This window comes from Notolepis coatsorum, assembly GCF_963971535.1.
Source record: "Notolepis coatsorum genome assembly, chromosome: 12".
NCBI classification, from domain to species: domain Eukaryota; kingdom Metazoa; phylum Chordata; class Actinopteri; order Aulopiformes; family Paralepididae; genus Notolepis; species Notolepis coatsorum.
In genome coordinates, this window is record NC_140176.1 from 90,170,614 (window position 1) to 90,186,361 (window position 15,748).

A 15,748-nucleotide genomic window follows, 5' to 3' on the forward strand; every position below is an offset into this window, starting at 1 on the left:
CTGTCAATCACTCCATTCTGATTGACAAGCTAAAAGCAATTGGTTTTGATAGTCTATCAGTGAGCTGGATGCAATCCTACCTTGAGGGGAGGGAACAGATGGTGGAGGTAAACGGTACCCTATCCCCCCCCCCCCCCCCCCCCCTCCCAGTGAGCTGTGGTGTTCCACAAGGAAGCATACTAGGTCCGCTACTGTTCCTAATTTATGCAAATGGCATGTCGTCAGCTTGTGACTGCAACTTGTTCCTGTTTGAGGATGACTCAGCCCTGCTGGTCTCTGACAAGAACAAGTTACAGGTTGAAAAAACCCTCAGCTCGGAACTAGGCAAAATCTGCATATGGCTCGCTGATAACAAACTATCATTACACATGGGCAAAACAGAGTCCATTCTCTTCGGTTCAAATAACAAACTCAGCAAGACCGACGGCTTCTCAGTTACAGTGGGTGACAATATTGTCACAAGGAAAGATGAAATTACCTACCTGGGTTCCATCCTAGAGGCTAATCTTTCCTGTGACAAAATGGCATCCAATGTAATAAAAAAAGTCAACCAACGAACTCGATTCTTGTACCGGATCTCCTCTCTGGTAAACAAGAATACCCTGAAGACTCTGGCAAGAGCACTCATTCAAGGGTACTACGACTATGCTTGCACCTCATGGTACCAAAGCACCTCAAAGGCGCTAAAAACGAAATTACAAACTGCTACTACTGCTTGACCTTACTCCAAGAACCCACCTCACCCCTGCCCACTTTGACAACCTAGGATGGCTTAGAGTAGACGACAGAGTACAGCAACTTGCAATGGGCCTGGTCTACAAGATACACTACACGACCAAGGTACCCATGTACATGTCAAAATACTTCCCAAAGGTCAGTGAATTCCATGACCACAACACCAGAGGGAGCTCCACAAATCATGTTAAACCCAGATTCGTCTCAAATAAGGGACTAAACACGTTTAGCAATTATGCCACATCAATGTGGAACGCCCTACCCAAAGCTGTAAAGGAATGTGAATCACTACCCACTTTCAAAACCCTCTCAAAGAACACCTACGGGAGACTGCAATTCGAAACTGGCCCCTGTAAATGTCCTAACCCAACCCCCTCCAATGTACAGTAAATTACCAAGTATGGTTGTCAATATTCCAATGTACAGATTTGCTTGTACAGTTGTACAGTGTTCCCCACGCACCCCTCCTACCCAACCTCCCCAATACACCCCCCCCCCCCCCCCCCCCCCACCCACCCAACCTCCTCCAATGTACAGTTTCTATGTCAAATGTATATACTCTCTTTTCTGGACTCTTTTCGTATCACAAACAGTACTGTATTTGTAAATCTGGTATGTCATAAATGTATAGATGTAGCAGTACTGTCTATCTGTATGTCATGTATGTCATATATCTTCTTCTTCTTCTTTCGTGTAACGTCAGAGGTCCAACTCTGTATCTTGTAGCCATGCCCTTAACTCTGGTCCCCCATTGAAAATGGGGGACCCTGATGTAAACAAGACGAAAGTCTTTCTCTGGTCTGCACCCCCTTAACAATTGTATGTATTGAGCTGTACTGTACTGTACCCATTCTGCAATCTGTTAATAAAGTGTTCAATCAATCAATCAAACACATCACATGAAAAACAAATCTTGTATTGGGGTTCTAATGGTAGGGTCATGTGACGAACTCAGTAATGCTAGTGTTACCCTCTATTCCTTGCCACAATAATACATTCCGGATGAAGTATATTCAGTAGTTAAATAGCACCATATACTGTAAGTGTTGCATAATAATTTGTTGAAACAATAGGCTGCACATAGCAGTCACTTTTTTGCTCTTGGTAAACATGGGAAAACCTATTGCTTTTATTTCGCACAGACGCAATGTCTTGTCCCCTTTCTCTATTTTTAACAGCATCCCTTCCCAATGTGACGCTTGTGCAACAATAGGCTATTGCATTTCAACGTGTGCTATAAGATATTTCATTATTATGCTAATAAAATAGACAGACGCGTGGAATTAGACTCTGTGGAGGAATATGTTACCAAATAAAAACACAGATTAAACATGTTGGTATTTATTGTGACGTATTTTTATGTGAAAACATATAACTAGGCTATTTCACAAGGTCTCGGATGAATTGATATTACTTACTTACAGTATGTGACTGCAGACCTGGTCACAGCCAGCTGTTAGGAGACTGTGATGCACAGCATTTACATTAGGGGAGGGTCAACACAGATAGACCTACCTACCTACAGTACAATACAGTACCAATCATTTACATTAGGGGAGGGTCACTATAACAGATGGACCTACCTACCTACAGTACAATACAGTACCAATCATTTACATTAGGGGAGGGTCAACACAGATAGACCTACCTACCTACAGTACAATACAGTACCAATCATTTACATTAGGGGAGGGTCAACACAGATAGACCTACCTACCTACAGTACAATACAGTACCAATCATTTACATTAGGGGAGGGTCACTATTTTGCCAACAGATGGACCTACCTACCTACAGTACAGTACCAATCTAGAATCTACTATTTGACAAACCTCCAAAATCTCCAACCTTCCTTGCGCCAGTCCACCTCAAATCCAAAAGTTACTTATTATAGTGTTCAACAAAGCAAGCTTCGTTTCAGTGTTATTATAATAGAGTCAGTAATCGCTTCTTTTTAAATTTATTTTTAAATAGAGCAAAAATAGCAACTGGCTTGCCCATTTGGTTACATAATAATAATATGATGGAAATAAAAGAAACGCCCCTTGAGCAAATCTATTACACTGTCAAAATAATGTTGTAAATTAAATAGATGAGTGGATGAATGACAGGCTGACCGGTGCCAGAGAAGCGCGTCTCTCGCCAGAACACACGCACAAAACGGACGCGTTTTTATCGCCGTTATTATAGCCTAAAAACTCATATTTGTCTAGAAGATTCGCACAAGGAGGACCTGACCAACGACACAAACACTGTACACTCCCACGGCTCCCGGTGGCTTGTTATGTTCAAGTTTTCAAAGCGACAACAATGATCCTAAAAAACGCATCTGCGTCTTACCTCGATCCAGAGTGAGCGGGTGGACCACTGTCGCCATGACTGCTGTTAGTGGAGACAGAGTGACTGTCCTGATCCTACTGTAGCTGCAGCATCAAGAAGCGAGAGAGAGAGAGAGAGAGAGAGAGAGAGAGAGAGAGAGAGAGAGAGAGAGAGAGAGAGAGAGAGAGAGAGAGAGAGAGAGAGAGAGAGAGAGAGAGAGAGAGAGAGAGAGAGAGAGAGAGAGAGAGAGAGAGAGAGGGAGAGAGAGAAAGAGAGAGGGAGAGGGAGGGGAGAGAGAGAGGGAGGGGAGAGAGAGAGAGGGAGGAGAGAGAGAGACAGAGAGAGACAGAGAGTAGAGCCCGTCGGTGGGAGTGGCTGGGAGAGAGCCTACCTCCTGCACACACCACGCCATCCTCTACTCACTGTAGTGTATATTCTCCATAAATAACGGTACTGGCAATTAGGAACCAGAGGTGTCTCTAATTAGAATACAATGGCGCGCGCACGCGCACACACACAACGCTAGTTTGTGTGTGTGTGTGCTCGCGCCATTGTATTATAATCAGAGAGAATGCAGAGAGAATGCATTGATGACAACCACACTTGCCCACAAAGGATTCTTTTATTTTATTCAACTGGCTGCCTATTCCCCTATATAGGACTATAATACACGGTGCATCAGTACAGTACAGTACAGCCCACAGCCTGATGAGGCCTGAATGATGGTAGTGAACCGTAGATGACGAAAAGGCTTATGGATTAATCCCCATGTTTATGGATGTTGCCACAGAGGCAGAGCTCGAGTCACTGAGCTGAGCCACGACACCACCACTGGCTCCAGGCGTTTCACCGGAGACCTGCTGCCTGTTTGCTGTGGCACATATCACTTATCACTTCACTTGACAACAGTACTAGTGTGTGTCCAGTCTGACCCAACGGTGCATACGGTCTGTCCATGTGATGTGATCCTGGACACTACATACATAATGTTAATGACTTTTCAACTGTTGAGATTCAGCAATGCAAACCCCGAAGTGAATACAGTTGCTATCGGCAGGCTTTCAAGTGCACCAGACACCAGTTACACTGCATTGTTGTGTGTTTTGATGAAGAGGGAATCATTTGAACATTGATTGATTGATTGATTGATTGATTGATTGATTGATTGATTGATTGATTGAACACTTTATCAACAGATTGCAGAATGGGTACAATACAGTACGGCTCAATACTAACAACTGCTAAGAGGATGAAGACCAGAAAAAGACTTTCTTTCGTCTTGTTTACATAAGGGTCCTCCATTTTCAATTCATCAAGACATTTATGACATACAAATATATACAGTACTGTGTAAGAAAAAGAGATCATAACATCGATTGCCTTCTCGTGAAAAAGCCTTCTCGCTGTTCTCATTTGGAAACCTTGACTACCTCACTCGTAGGGCAAATGACGACTAGAATAACTGCGACGTGGACAGTTTGAGTGCACGTTCAATTCAGTTTTGTTCAGAACCTGTCAACAACAGCTGCCTGTCGGATCTCAACGGTCCACAACTCCGGTACTGCTGCTGCCGGGCTGCTGTAACAAAACAAACCGTCACACACCATCATACAAGCAAACAATAATGTTTACACCGTTCTACTGTCTTACCACACCGTAGATGTATCACCCCCCCCCCCCCCCTTCCCTAACCTGGAACGTCATAAATACAGCAGGATGAACACATTACATTCAGTACAAGGTGAGCAATTATCGTCCGGACGTGAGTTGTCCACAGAGTTTGGATGATTATGTGGATGAATACCCTCCTGTCTTTTAGTAGCAGATAACAATAAGAGGATATAGCGCATATCCCACGAATCCACGATGCCAATACATATCGGAGGTCTTAACAACAAGCGGCGCAAGGCTAAGAGAATAATCAAAGACTCCAGCCACCCAAACAACTGTCTCTTTGAACTGCTGCGGTCAGGCAAGCGATACCGGAGTCTCATGGCAAGCACAGAGAGACTCAGAAGGAGCTTCTATCCCCAGGCCATCAGGATGCTCAATGAACAATGATTGCTCAATGAACAATGATTGAACAATGAACAATAACAAGCCATCAACAGCACACACACACTCACTTTAAATAAACAACACACTGTAGCACCCACTTTACCACACTTTACACTTTTACACTTTACACTTTATATTTATATTATTGGTAAGAGAATTGCACATCTCTTCCTTATTCCTTCTTGCACCTCACCACCACAAGGTGGCACCACAAGCTAAGCTATACCTCACCATTTTTGTACCAGATGTACATACTGTATATAGAGGTATACTGAACAATTGTTGTTTACTTGACTTCTTGACTTTCTATTTTTTACTTGTTATACTTATTTATATTATCTTATTATTATCTAGCACACTCTCAGGAGCGAAACAGAAAGAAACATTTCATGCAAAGTATTCTGTATTTCTGTATGACAAATAATAAAGAAACTTGAACTTGAAACTTGAACTTAAAGATTCTACCTGTTGAATTCACCTCGCACGACCCACCGACGGAAATTACTAGCAGCATACAAATTGAGCTCCGCCGTCCAACTAATCTTATGAGCCACTCGAACACCCCCCCCCTCCCTGCTGTTTCAATGTACAGTTTCTTCGTCAAATGTATATGCTCTTTTTTTTCAACTCTTTTTGTATCACAAACAGTACTGTATTTGTAAATCTGGTATGTCATAAATGTATAGATGTAGCAGTACTGTCTATCTGTATGTCGTGTATGTGTTATGATGATGAATTGAAAATGGGGGACCCTGATGTAAACACGACGAAAGTCTTTCTCTGGTCTGCATCCCCTTAACAATTGTATGTATTGAGCTGTACTGTACTGTACCCATTCTGCAATCTGTTAATACAATTTTCAATCAATCAATCAATCAATCAATTATTTGATAAAGTGCATTATTTCAGTGGATAGCCTATACCTACATTGCTGGGTCACTCTTGATCTAAGCCTTCTGTTGTCAGACCTGCATACTTCTAATCATCTGTACGTGTGGCCTACCATATGTGCTGCTGCCTGCCACCCAGCCGCATGCAGTGCCACCCAGCCACATGTAGTGCCACCCAGCCGCATGCAGTGCCACCCAGCCACATGCAGTCCCACCCAGCCACATGCAGTCCCACCCAGCCGCATGCAGTCCCACCCAGCCACATGCAGATGTGACTGCTGGCTAAGTGGTGGCATGGAGGGCTGGTTAACCGAACAGCTTAGGGAGCGGAGAGAAAGAGGGCACAGGGAGATTACAGACTCTCTCCCTCCTCCCATATGGGCTGGATGGGAGCGCTGGCCTTTGGAATACAGTTCTGTTTTTTTTATAATTTTTTTTAGAGTAAGGGATTAGGCTGCAGTACTACTCTTAAAGCCCCTCAACCCGGAGTGGATTGATTTCTGAATCTCCCATAGAGGGAGATGCAGAGGACCGGTTAGATAAGACGAATAACAAACTGACTAAGCATGTTCAGAGGGGGGGGGTTCGAGTGGCTCATAAGATTAGTTGGACGGCGGAGCTCGATTTGTATGCTGCTGCTACTGCTAGTAATTACCGTCGGTGGGTCATGCGAGGTGAATTCGACAGGTAGAATCTTTAAGACCTCCGATATGTATTGGCATCGTGGATTGGTGGGATATGTGCTGCTATCCTCTTATTGTTATCTGCTACTAAAAGACAGGAGGGTATTCATCCACATAATCACCCAAACTCTGTGGACGACTCACGTCCGGACGATAATTGCTCACCTTGTACTGAATGTAATGTGTTCATCCTGCTGTATTTATGACGTTCCAGGTTAGGGAAGGGGGGGGGGGGGTGATACATCTACTGTGTGGTAAGACAGTATATCTGTGTAAACATTATTGTTTGCTTGTATGATGGTGTGTGACCGTTTGTTTTGTTACAGCAGCAAGGCAGCAGCAGCACCGGAGTGGTGGACTGTTGAGATCCGACAGGCAGCTGTTGTTGTTGACAGATGATGTCAGGGGAGCTGTGAGTAGATCAGTGGGCACACGTGTGGGGGTGTTCCTCCGGTAACCCTGCAGGGAACTAGTACCCGATCCTACCGGCATGTGGACGAGATGAAGCGCAATGACCGACCTGTGGACACACACTGATGACGTGGCCTTTGGGTCTGTTATAATAAGCATCTATTAATGTAGCCCTATTACTGTTTAGAAGGACGATTTACAACAATGTAGTGCCAATTATGTCATAATGATCTGTTTAAAATATGAACAAGCTTTGACATTAGTAATGGTTTTGGAGAAGGCTAACAAGAGGTTGTGATTATGTGGCGATGTCAGCAGTGAGGCGTGACTTTCTATACTTCCTCTCAGCCGCTCTCAGGACCTGTCTTTGTTCTCTCACTGCATCCGTCAGCCATGGACTGGGTGGGGAACGGCGGGCAGGTTTTTCAGAGAGGGGACAGAGCTTGTCAAAGGAGGTTGAGATGGCTGAGAGGAGGGTGGAGGTTGCCGTCTCTGGTGGGAGAGCAGAGAAGGTGTCACTCAGAGGTAGAGCGGATAGTAGGAGAGGGTGGAGGGGGATAGGGAGCACAATTTGCGTCTGACTGAGACGGTTTGAGTTGGAGTGGATGGTTTGGGGTTAAGCATGAGAGTTAGTGAGAAGGATATGAAGGAACGGTCAGACACATGCAGGGGAGTTACCGCGGTGTTGATGATGCTGGAGTTACGAGAGAATATGAGATCCAGGGAGTTGCCTGCTTTGTGAGTGGGAGGCATGGCAGTGGGAGTCAGGTCAAACGATTGTAGGAGGGAGACCAGACCACTGTGTCTGACTGAGATGAGCCAGGCAGGTTGAAGTCGCCCATTAGAAGGAGTAAAGAGCTGAGAAGCATGTCCAGCTCATCTGGGAAATGATCGAGCAGACCTGGGGGGCGATAGAGTGTAACAATGGTGACTTTGAATGGATTAGAGACAGATACTGCATGGTATTCGAGAGAGAGAGGAGAGTGACAGAGTTGGAAGTGATATTGCGTTTGTGCCCCATGAGGGAGAGGTCAGAAGACCGGTGCCTCTGCCGTGTCTGGAGGGTGGAGCTGTGTGGGAGAAGTTATAGTGAGTAGATAAGGCTGCCGGTGTTGTAGAATTAGCTGGTGTAATCCAGGTCTCCGTTAGAGCTAGAAGCTGGAGGTTTTGACTGTGGGCGTAGGCAGTAATGAAGTCTGCTTTACTGACAGCTGATTGACAATTCCATAAGCCTCCACGTATAGTGATAGGTATCACCTCTTTCTTTCACCTCCGAAACATCACTAAACTCCACCCCTCACTCACCATGGCAGATTCCGAGAAACTCGTCCACGCTTTTGTTTCCTCCAGGCTGGACTATTGCAATGCACTCCTCATCGGGATCCCTAGTAAAAGCATTAAAAAACTGCAAACCATCCAGAATGTCGCTGCTAGGATCCTGATGAGGGTGCGCAAATATGATCACATCACCCCCACCCTCAGATCCCTTCACTGTCTCCCCGTGGAACACAGAATTGAGTACAAGGTGTCCCTCCTCACTCACCAGTGCGTACACGGTGGTGCCCCTGCCTATCTCAAGGAACTCCTCACCCCCCAGTCCTCCTCACGCTCCCTCCGCTCCGGCACAGCCTACCTCCTCAAAGCCCCCAGGACTAAGCTGCACTCCATGGGCGATCGCGCCTTCTGCTCTGCCGCACCCAGACTTTGGAATGCTCTCCCCATCCACCTGAGAGCACCACAATCCGTCGAGGCTTTTAAAAGGGGCCTAAAAACATTTACTTTTAACAAGGCTTTTGCCTGAATTTTCTTTTACTTTTATTTTTACTTCTATTCATTTTATTATTATTTTTATTTTATTTTACTCTTAGGTTCTTCCATTTCACTGGTTGTTAGTCTTTTTAATTGTTTTTATTCATTTTAAATCGTTTTATTCATTTAACTTTTGTCTATATCTCCTGTAGCACTCTGAGATTCTCACGAATATAAAGTGCGGTACAAATTGAATCCATTATTATTATTATTATTACTATAGGCACTTCCTACTGTGAATGCTTTTAAAGGTATGCTACGACTAGCCCTTCGTGAAACATGTAACTGTTTTACCTGATGCTATCGCTGATCTGATTATGCTTCTTGCCACTGCACAAATGGCCTTCTGTGTTTGTATTTGATTTGTATGTTTTTTGTTTAATGTCCTTGTTTTTATGTTGAAACTTGTTGTGTGCCGTGTTGGTCAGGACTCCCTGGAAGAGGAGATCTTGTATCTCAATGGGACATTGCTGGATAAATAAAGGATACATTTAAAATGTAAAAAATATTTGTGGGTTGTGGGGGGTGGGAGAGATTAGCGGGGTTGCTACCAAACTGTCATGGGTGGGTTGAATCTGGTGTGGGGGAGCAGAGTGTTGAGATGGGTATGAGGCACATAGTGGTGTCAGAGTAGCAGGGAGAAAGGTGACGTCGGGGAGGAAGAGAGGTGGATGAACTGCAGAGTGGGACGGAAAGGGAAACATGTCAGAACGCTCCACAGCAGTGTGTGGTTCCCACGTTGCTTATGAGGACATTTGTGAGTGTTGAATAATGTATGTCTTCTTTGATTAATTGCTATCAGTTCTACTTAGTTATATTTTTGTAATTTGGTAACTATTTGGAATATATTTAATCTCCTTGACGATCGATCTCACTTGATTTAATTTGCTAATGTGTTTTTGTTTGTTTGGTCATTTGGGATTTTCTTTCTCTGTTCTTAGAAACCACACACACACCCTCGTGGCCCTATATCCAATCCAATCCAATTTTATTTATATAGCACGTTTAAAAACAACAAAGTTGACCAAAGTGCTTCACAATCAATCAATACAGTAAAAAAAACACATAGACAAATCACAATACAATGCACACAGAACTACAAACAGATTACGGCAGCATTTCTTTTAAATGCTAGGGAGTACAGATGTGTTTTTAGATGGGGTTTAAACATTGGGAGCGCGTTGGGACTACAGCCTAATGTAGGGAGATATCACTGTTCACCTGTCAATACATTCATGGATGAAATGGAAACATGGTCTGGACATTGCACTTGTCATACAGCAATCTGTTGGCCACCGAGAAGTTTCCACTGGAACAGTTGAGGGGTTAAGTGCCTTGCTCAAGCGCATTGAGGGAGAGGAGAGCGTTATTCATCCCTTCCCCTGCCGCCATTTCCCCGCCGGTCCGAGTGATGTGTGTGACCTTCCAGTCACAGGCCCACTCCTCTAACCTTTAGGCCACTGTGTTGTTGTCGGCCATTGTACTAAAAACACAGCATGTGACATTTTAATCACCATCGTCAAACGAAAAATATGGTCACAAATCTATAGCTCATAATGTCATGACAGTGAATATTATTCAGATTGTCTTTTTGAAAACACTGGCTTGATGATGAATCATTTGGAGATGAAATAATGACATTGGCTTCAAACTGTATCTAGCCTAATAATGTGCAGTCGACCGATTTCTGTTTCAACGAGCTCACACCCCCCCAGGCTGTATCAGATCAGGGGAAGGGACTCGACGGGGAAGGGCCCCAATGATCCGCCCAAAACGGTGTGGCGTTGATTACCCTCGGCTTACAGACGCCACTTAGTGCCCTGCACACGTCCGTGCCCAATGCCAGAGAGTGTAAAAATGAAGCATATCCTGCCCACGGCACCTACGGCGCTCATTGTGGAAAGAGTTATGGCTGTGATTTAACCTGACCATTACTATGGACACATTTTCATTGTCAAGGTTTTGATTGTAGTGTTAGACAATATTGCATTGATAACGTACAGTACGTGAAGATAGTGCTCCATTGGTATAATAAGAGAGCATCTTGAGCAGCGTGGCTGGGCCGTCATGGAATGGATCACGACACCGATGTTTGGTTTATCGAGAAGCGAGTGGCGAGTGGCACCAGTACCAACGTGGTTGATACGACCCGGACCCGATCACGTGCGGCGCCGACATTTACCTTTACATTTTGTCATTTAGCTGAAACGCTTTTATCCAAAGCGACTTACAAGTTTTGTACGACAAGACAGCAGGAAGGGCACAACTCTATCAGCTGAGCAACAATGTTCATTAAGTGTTGAGTGCTACAGTGTAGGTTAGTTTATTAGGACAAGTGCATGACAGTAAGGTTAGTTGGGGTTAGATAATTTTTTTTTTTTTGGCACAAAAATCACAAGGATCCAATGTACTTGGGCTGTAAGCAGTGTGATGCAGCTATGTTTGATCTGAGAGGCTTTCAGAGGCAAGAGTTATGGAGTAACAACAGCTCTCTGATAGAACAAGAGAAGCCATTTGCCGAGTTTAAATGAATGATTGTGTGTTTGCATGGTGTTTTTATTAAATATTAGAATGGTCGAGTTTGGCATCGTTTAGGAATCTGCATCATTTGAAATGATTGGTTTTGGCACCGGAACCGAACAAATCTAACCGATACCTAACCCTACACACCGATCAGAAGCTAAAACCTAGTGCAGCATCACGTTACTGGATACTAAAGCTTTTATAAGCAAACCAGCAGCATTCTTGTCATTTACATATAGGCTACAGCCTAATATACCGTATTGTAATTTTAAGGCGTGCATTGTAAATTTAAACTAGGACTTTTTGTAAGGTATGTGTATGTGGTATGTGTCTCGGGACTCTGGAGCACATGTGGAAGGGATTGACCAGCTGTCAAAATACTTCCCACAGGTCAGTGAATACCACGATCACAACACCAGAGGGAGCTCCACAAATCATGTTGAACCCAGATTCGGCTCAAACAAGGGACTAAACACGTTTCGCAATTATGCCACATCAATGTGGAACGCCCTACCCACAGCTGTAAAGGAATGTGAATCACTACCCACTTTCAAAACCACTCTCAAAGAACACCTACGGGAGACTGCAATTCGAAACTGTAAATGTCCTAACCCAACCCCCTCCAATGTACAGTAAATGACCAAGTATATGGTTTTGTCAATATTCCAATGTACAGTTTTGCTTGTACAGTTGTACAGTGTCCCCCACCCACCCACCCCTCTTACCCAACCCCCCGCCCCCCACCCCACCCACCCAACCACCTCCAATGTACAGTCCCCCCCCACCCAACCCCACCTACCCAACCTCCTCCAATGTACAGTTTCTACGTCAAATATATATACTCTCTTTTCTGGACTCTTTTTGTATCACAAACAGTACTGTATTTGCAAATCTGGTATGTCATAAATGTATAGATGTAGCAGTACTGTCTATCTGTATGTCGTGTATGTCCTGATGAATTGAAAATGGGGGACCCTGATGTAAACAAGACGAAAGTCTTTCTCTGGTCTGCATCCAAGTTCAAGTTTCTTTATTAGTTGTCATACAGAAGTACAGAATACTTTTATACAAAATGCTTCTTTCTGTTATGCTCCAGAGACTGTGCTAGACAAAAATAGATAAGTATAAAATAAAATAAGTATAGCAGTATAAAATAGAAGTCACGTACGTAGACACAAGTGTTCAGTATGTACATATGTACAATGTTCAATGCAGAGTAGAAGTAACTGAGTTACCATACAATATACTATACAATATACTAATATACAATATACTATATAGTGCAAGCAGAAATGGGATGAGGTACAATTTAGGTACAATTTACAGTAAGGTGTAATGAGGTATGGGTTGTAGTGCAAATTCTTTACCAATAAATATAAAGTGTGTTTAGGTGTTCTAAAGTGTGGAGAGTGGGTGCTGCAGACGTTGTTTGTTTTAAGTGAGTGTGTGCGTGTGGATGTGTGTGCTGTGAGTGCATTTGATGGTTGTTACATAGTGTTATTGTTCGTTGAGCATCCTGATGGCCTGGGGATAGAAGCTTCTTCTGAGTCTTTCTGTGCTCGCCATGAGACTCATCCCCTTAACAATTGTGTGTATTGAGCTGTACTGTATTGTACCCATTCTGCAATCTGTTAATAAATTAGCTAGGCTAGCCTGCAGCCAGATAGCTTTCTACTGAACGTATAAAGGAAATTGGTATCTTCTTGTACGACTCTGGAGAAGACTAGGTGCATTTCCCATAATGTTGGCGTGTTTCTTTACATTTGTTCTGGCTTGCAAGGCCATCTAGCAGCACTCATTTTTCAAAGAAATCTGTAATACAATCAAACAGCGACCTCTATACAAAAGAGTCCCACTTGGTATTGCACTGTTTATCAAATATTTTGTGTTTGGATGTGTGTGGGTTGGAGTTGAGTGGGTGTAGAGGAGGGGCTGGTATTGCTGGCCACACCTCAGACTGGAGAAATTCACAGTATAATAATAAATGACTAAACTCCAACCCACACATCAGACCAAAACTAAATATTTGAACAAAGTGCAATACCAAGCAGGGCTCTTTGCCTAGAGAGGTTGCTGTTTGACTGGGCATTACAGATTCTACCTTTAACTTTTAGGCTAACATGTTTATAACACAGTATTTACTGTTTATTTTCACTGCAAACCGTCCTTGAATGATACGTTTTCTGTTCTCATTAAATGCACAAGGTTCTGATGAGCGAAATCACAGTAAGGAAATCACACAGGCCCCTTTAATTACACTTGATTCGATTTAAGACTGAGCTCATTCGTTTTTATGAAACAGAGCTTGTACTGGGAGAATAACATATTAAACATTGATCCATTATGCAGACAAGTCACTGGCAGTGGGCAATGCATGCATCAAGCAGATCGGACTGACTGAGACTGATGGTGTTTTCAGTGATGAGATACTCCATCACTGGTACGTCCAGTTACCGGCAGGTGCAAGTGTTTAGTTCAGAGATAGAGGGCTACATTTCTTCAGAGTCAGCTGTATTGTGTTGGCATTTACCAGTGTTCGGTTCAATTATCTTTCAATCCAATGAATTTAAGAAGTGGATTCTTTTTCTTTTTAAAATTCAAATACTGAAAAACTTTTGGCATGGAAAGTATGGTTGTGAGTGGGCCCCTCAAGCAGGTTACACAGTGCAGTCCAATTGAATATGAATGGTATGGATTTTCTCTTGTTTCGCAAAGAAACTCTAAAGGGGCCATGGGCTGGGAATTTTGCAGATTGGCCCCTGGACATTATTTGCATTTAGAAGGTTTTTATGTCAGAGGTGTTTATGGGAGTAGGCTATTTGTGGGAACTGAAAATACAAAATTAGCGTGTTAAGTTTATGAGAGAGAAAAAACGACCACCACCATAGACTTTAAAGAGATCAGTAATTTTGAGAAATATAGGCTAGTGGAATCCACGTTGGAGCATAGTTCCATGTCATCAGTCTCTATGGCAGCAGTGGCGTCGCGTGGGTAAAATAACAGGGGAAGCCAAAATTTCTTTTTAAAAAAAAATTATTAAATATTTTTATTAATATTTAGAAAAGGAAAGCCGCTGGATTCGCCTGTTCGAATCCAGCTCACAGCTCCGGGGTTGTCACCAGCTTGGCTGGCCGTTCACACTAATACAATTGGCTGTATTAGAGGGTGGGAGAAGCTGGCGGGGTGGGTCCGGGTCGTTGTAAACAGCGACTCCTACAGTTCGGTCGGGGCGCCTGCTAAGCGCGGTAGTGTGATCCTCCCACACGCTACGCCCTTGATATTACTGCCATTCAGTGGCGAATCCTTATGTGGGGACCCCTTAAGGATTCGCCACTGAATGGCAGTAATATCAAGCTATTTTTGGTTTTCTGATTAAAAACACAGAACACACCATCAGCTAAATACAGAGATCAGCTGTTGTAGTAGCCCCTTACGTGACTGCGATCTGCAAGCCAGGGGCTTTTGTAACCGCAGTCACTCTCAGCTATGCCGCTACCAGGCTCGTATTAAGTAACAAGCGCTGCTTCTGAGCTGGGGGTGTGTCAAAAATATATCAGATATGAATTTCAAAGATACCCAGCGTACAATATGGGTTTAACACAGCGAGGCGCTGGGGTCTGAAAGCTCGGAGTTGCTAATTATGAATTGAAAATGGGGGACCCTGATGTAAACAAGACGAAAGTCTTTCTCTGGTCTGCATCCCCTTAACAATTGTGTGTATTGAGCTGTACTGTACTGTACCCATTCTGCAATCTGTTAATAAAGTTTTCAATCAATCAATAAATCAATCAATCTGCTTCCTCGAATTGACTACATCCAGTTCAAAGTTCATCCTTTGAGAAAGTCCAACTCAGTCTCAATAGGGTCCAGCTGCAGCGCCGGAGAATCCTCTCACTGGGCAAGCCTGTGGCAGCCACGAACCTACTTTCTATAGAAGCAGCTGGGAGGTGTGCTGTTTTAAGTGAGCGTGTGTTATTGGATTGATTGATTGAACATTTTATTAATGTCCGCCTTGTTTCGAACTGGTTATGCTTAGGCCCCCTTTCGAATTCGCCCTCTTTCGAAGTCGGTTATGCTTAGAGTTTGGAATCAGGGCTGGTGGTCTATCGCCCTGCTCTAAAGATACACTCTAAGCATAACCAGCGGTGCGTTCCTCATATCAACTCTGATTGCATGCACGCTAATGACGCCACGTGCACGCACGCTCCCGGCGCGTGCGCATAAATGTTCTCTCGCTTAAGCACAGACCAGAGCCTTATAATCATGACTCTGGCACAGACTAAAGACGATGCCTAATTGCCTCTACGAATGGAATGTAAC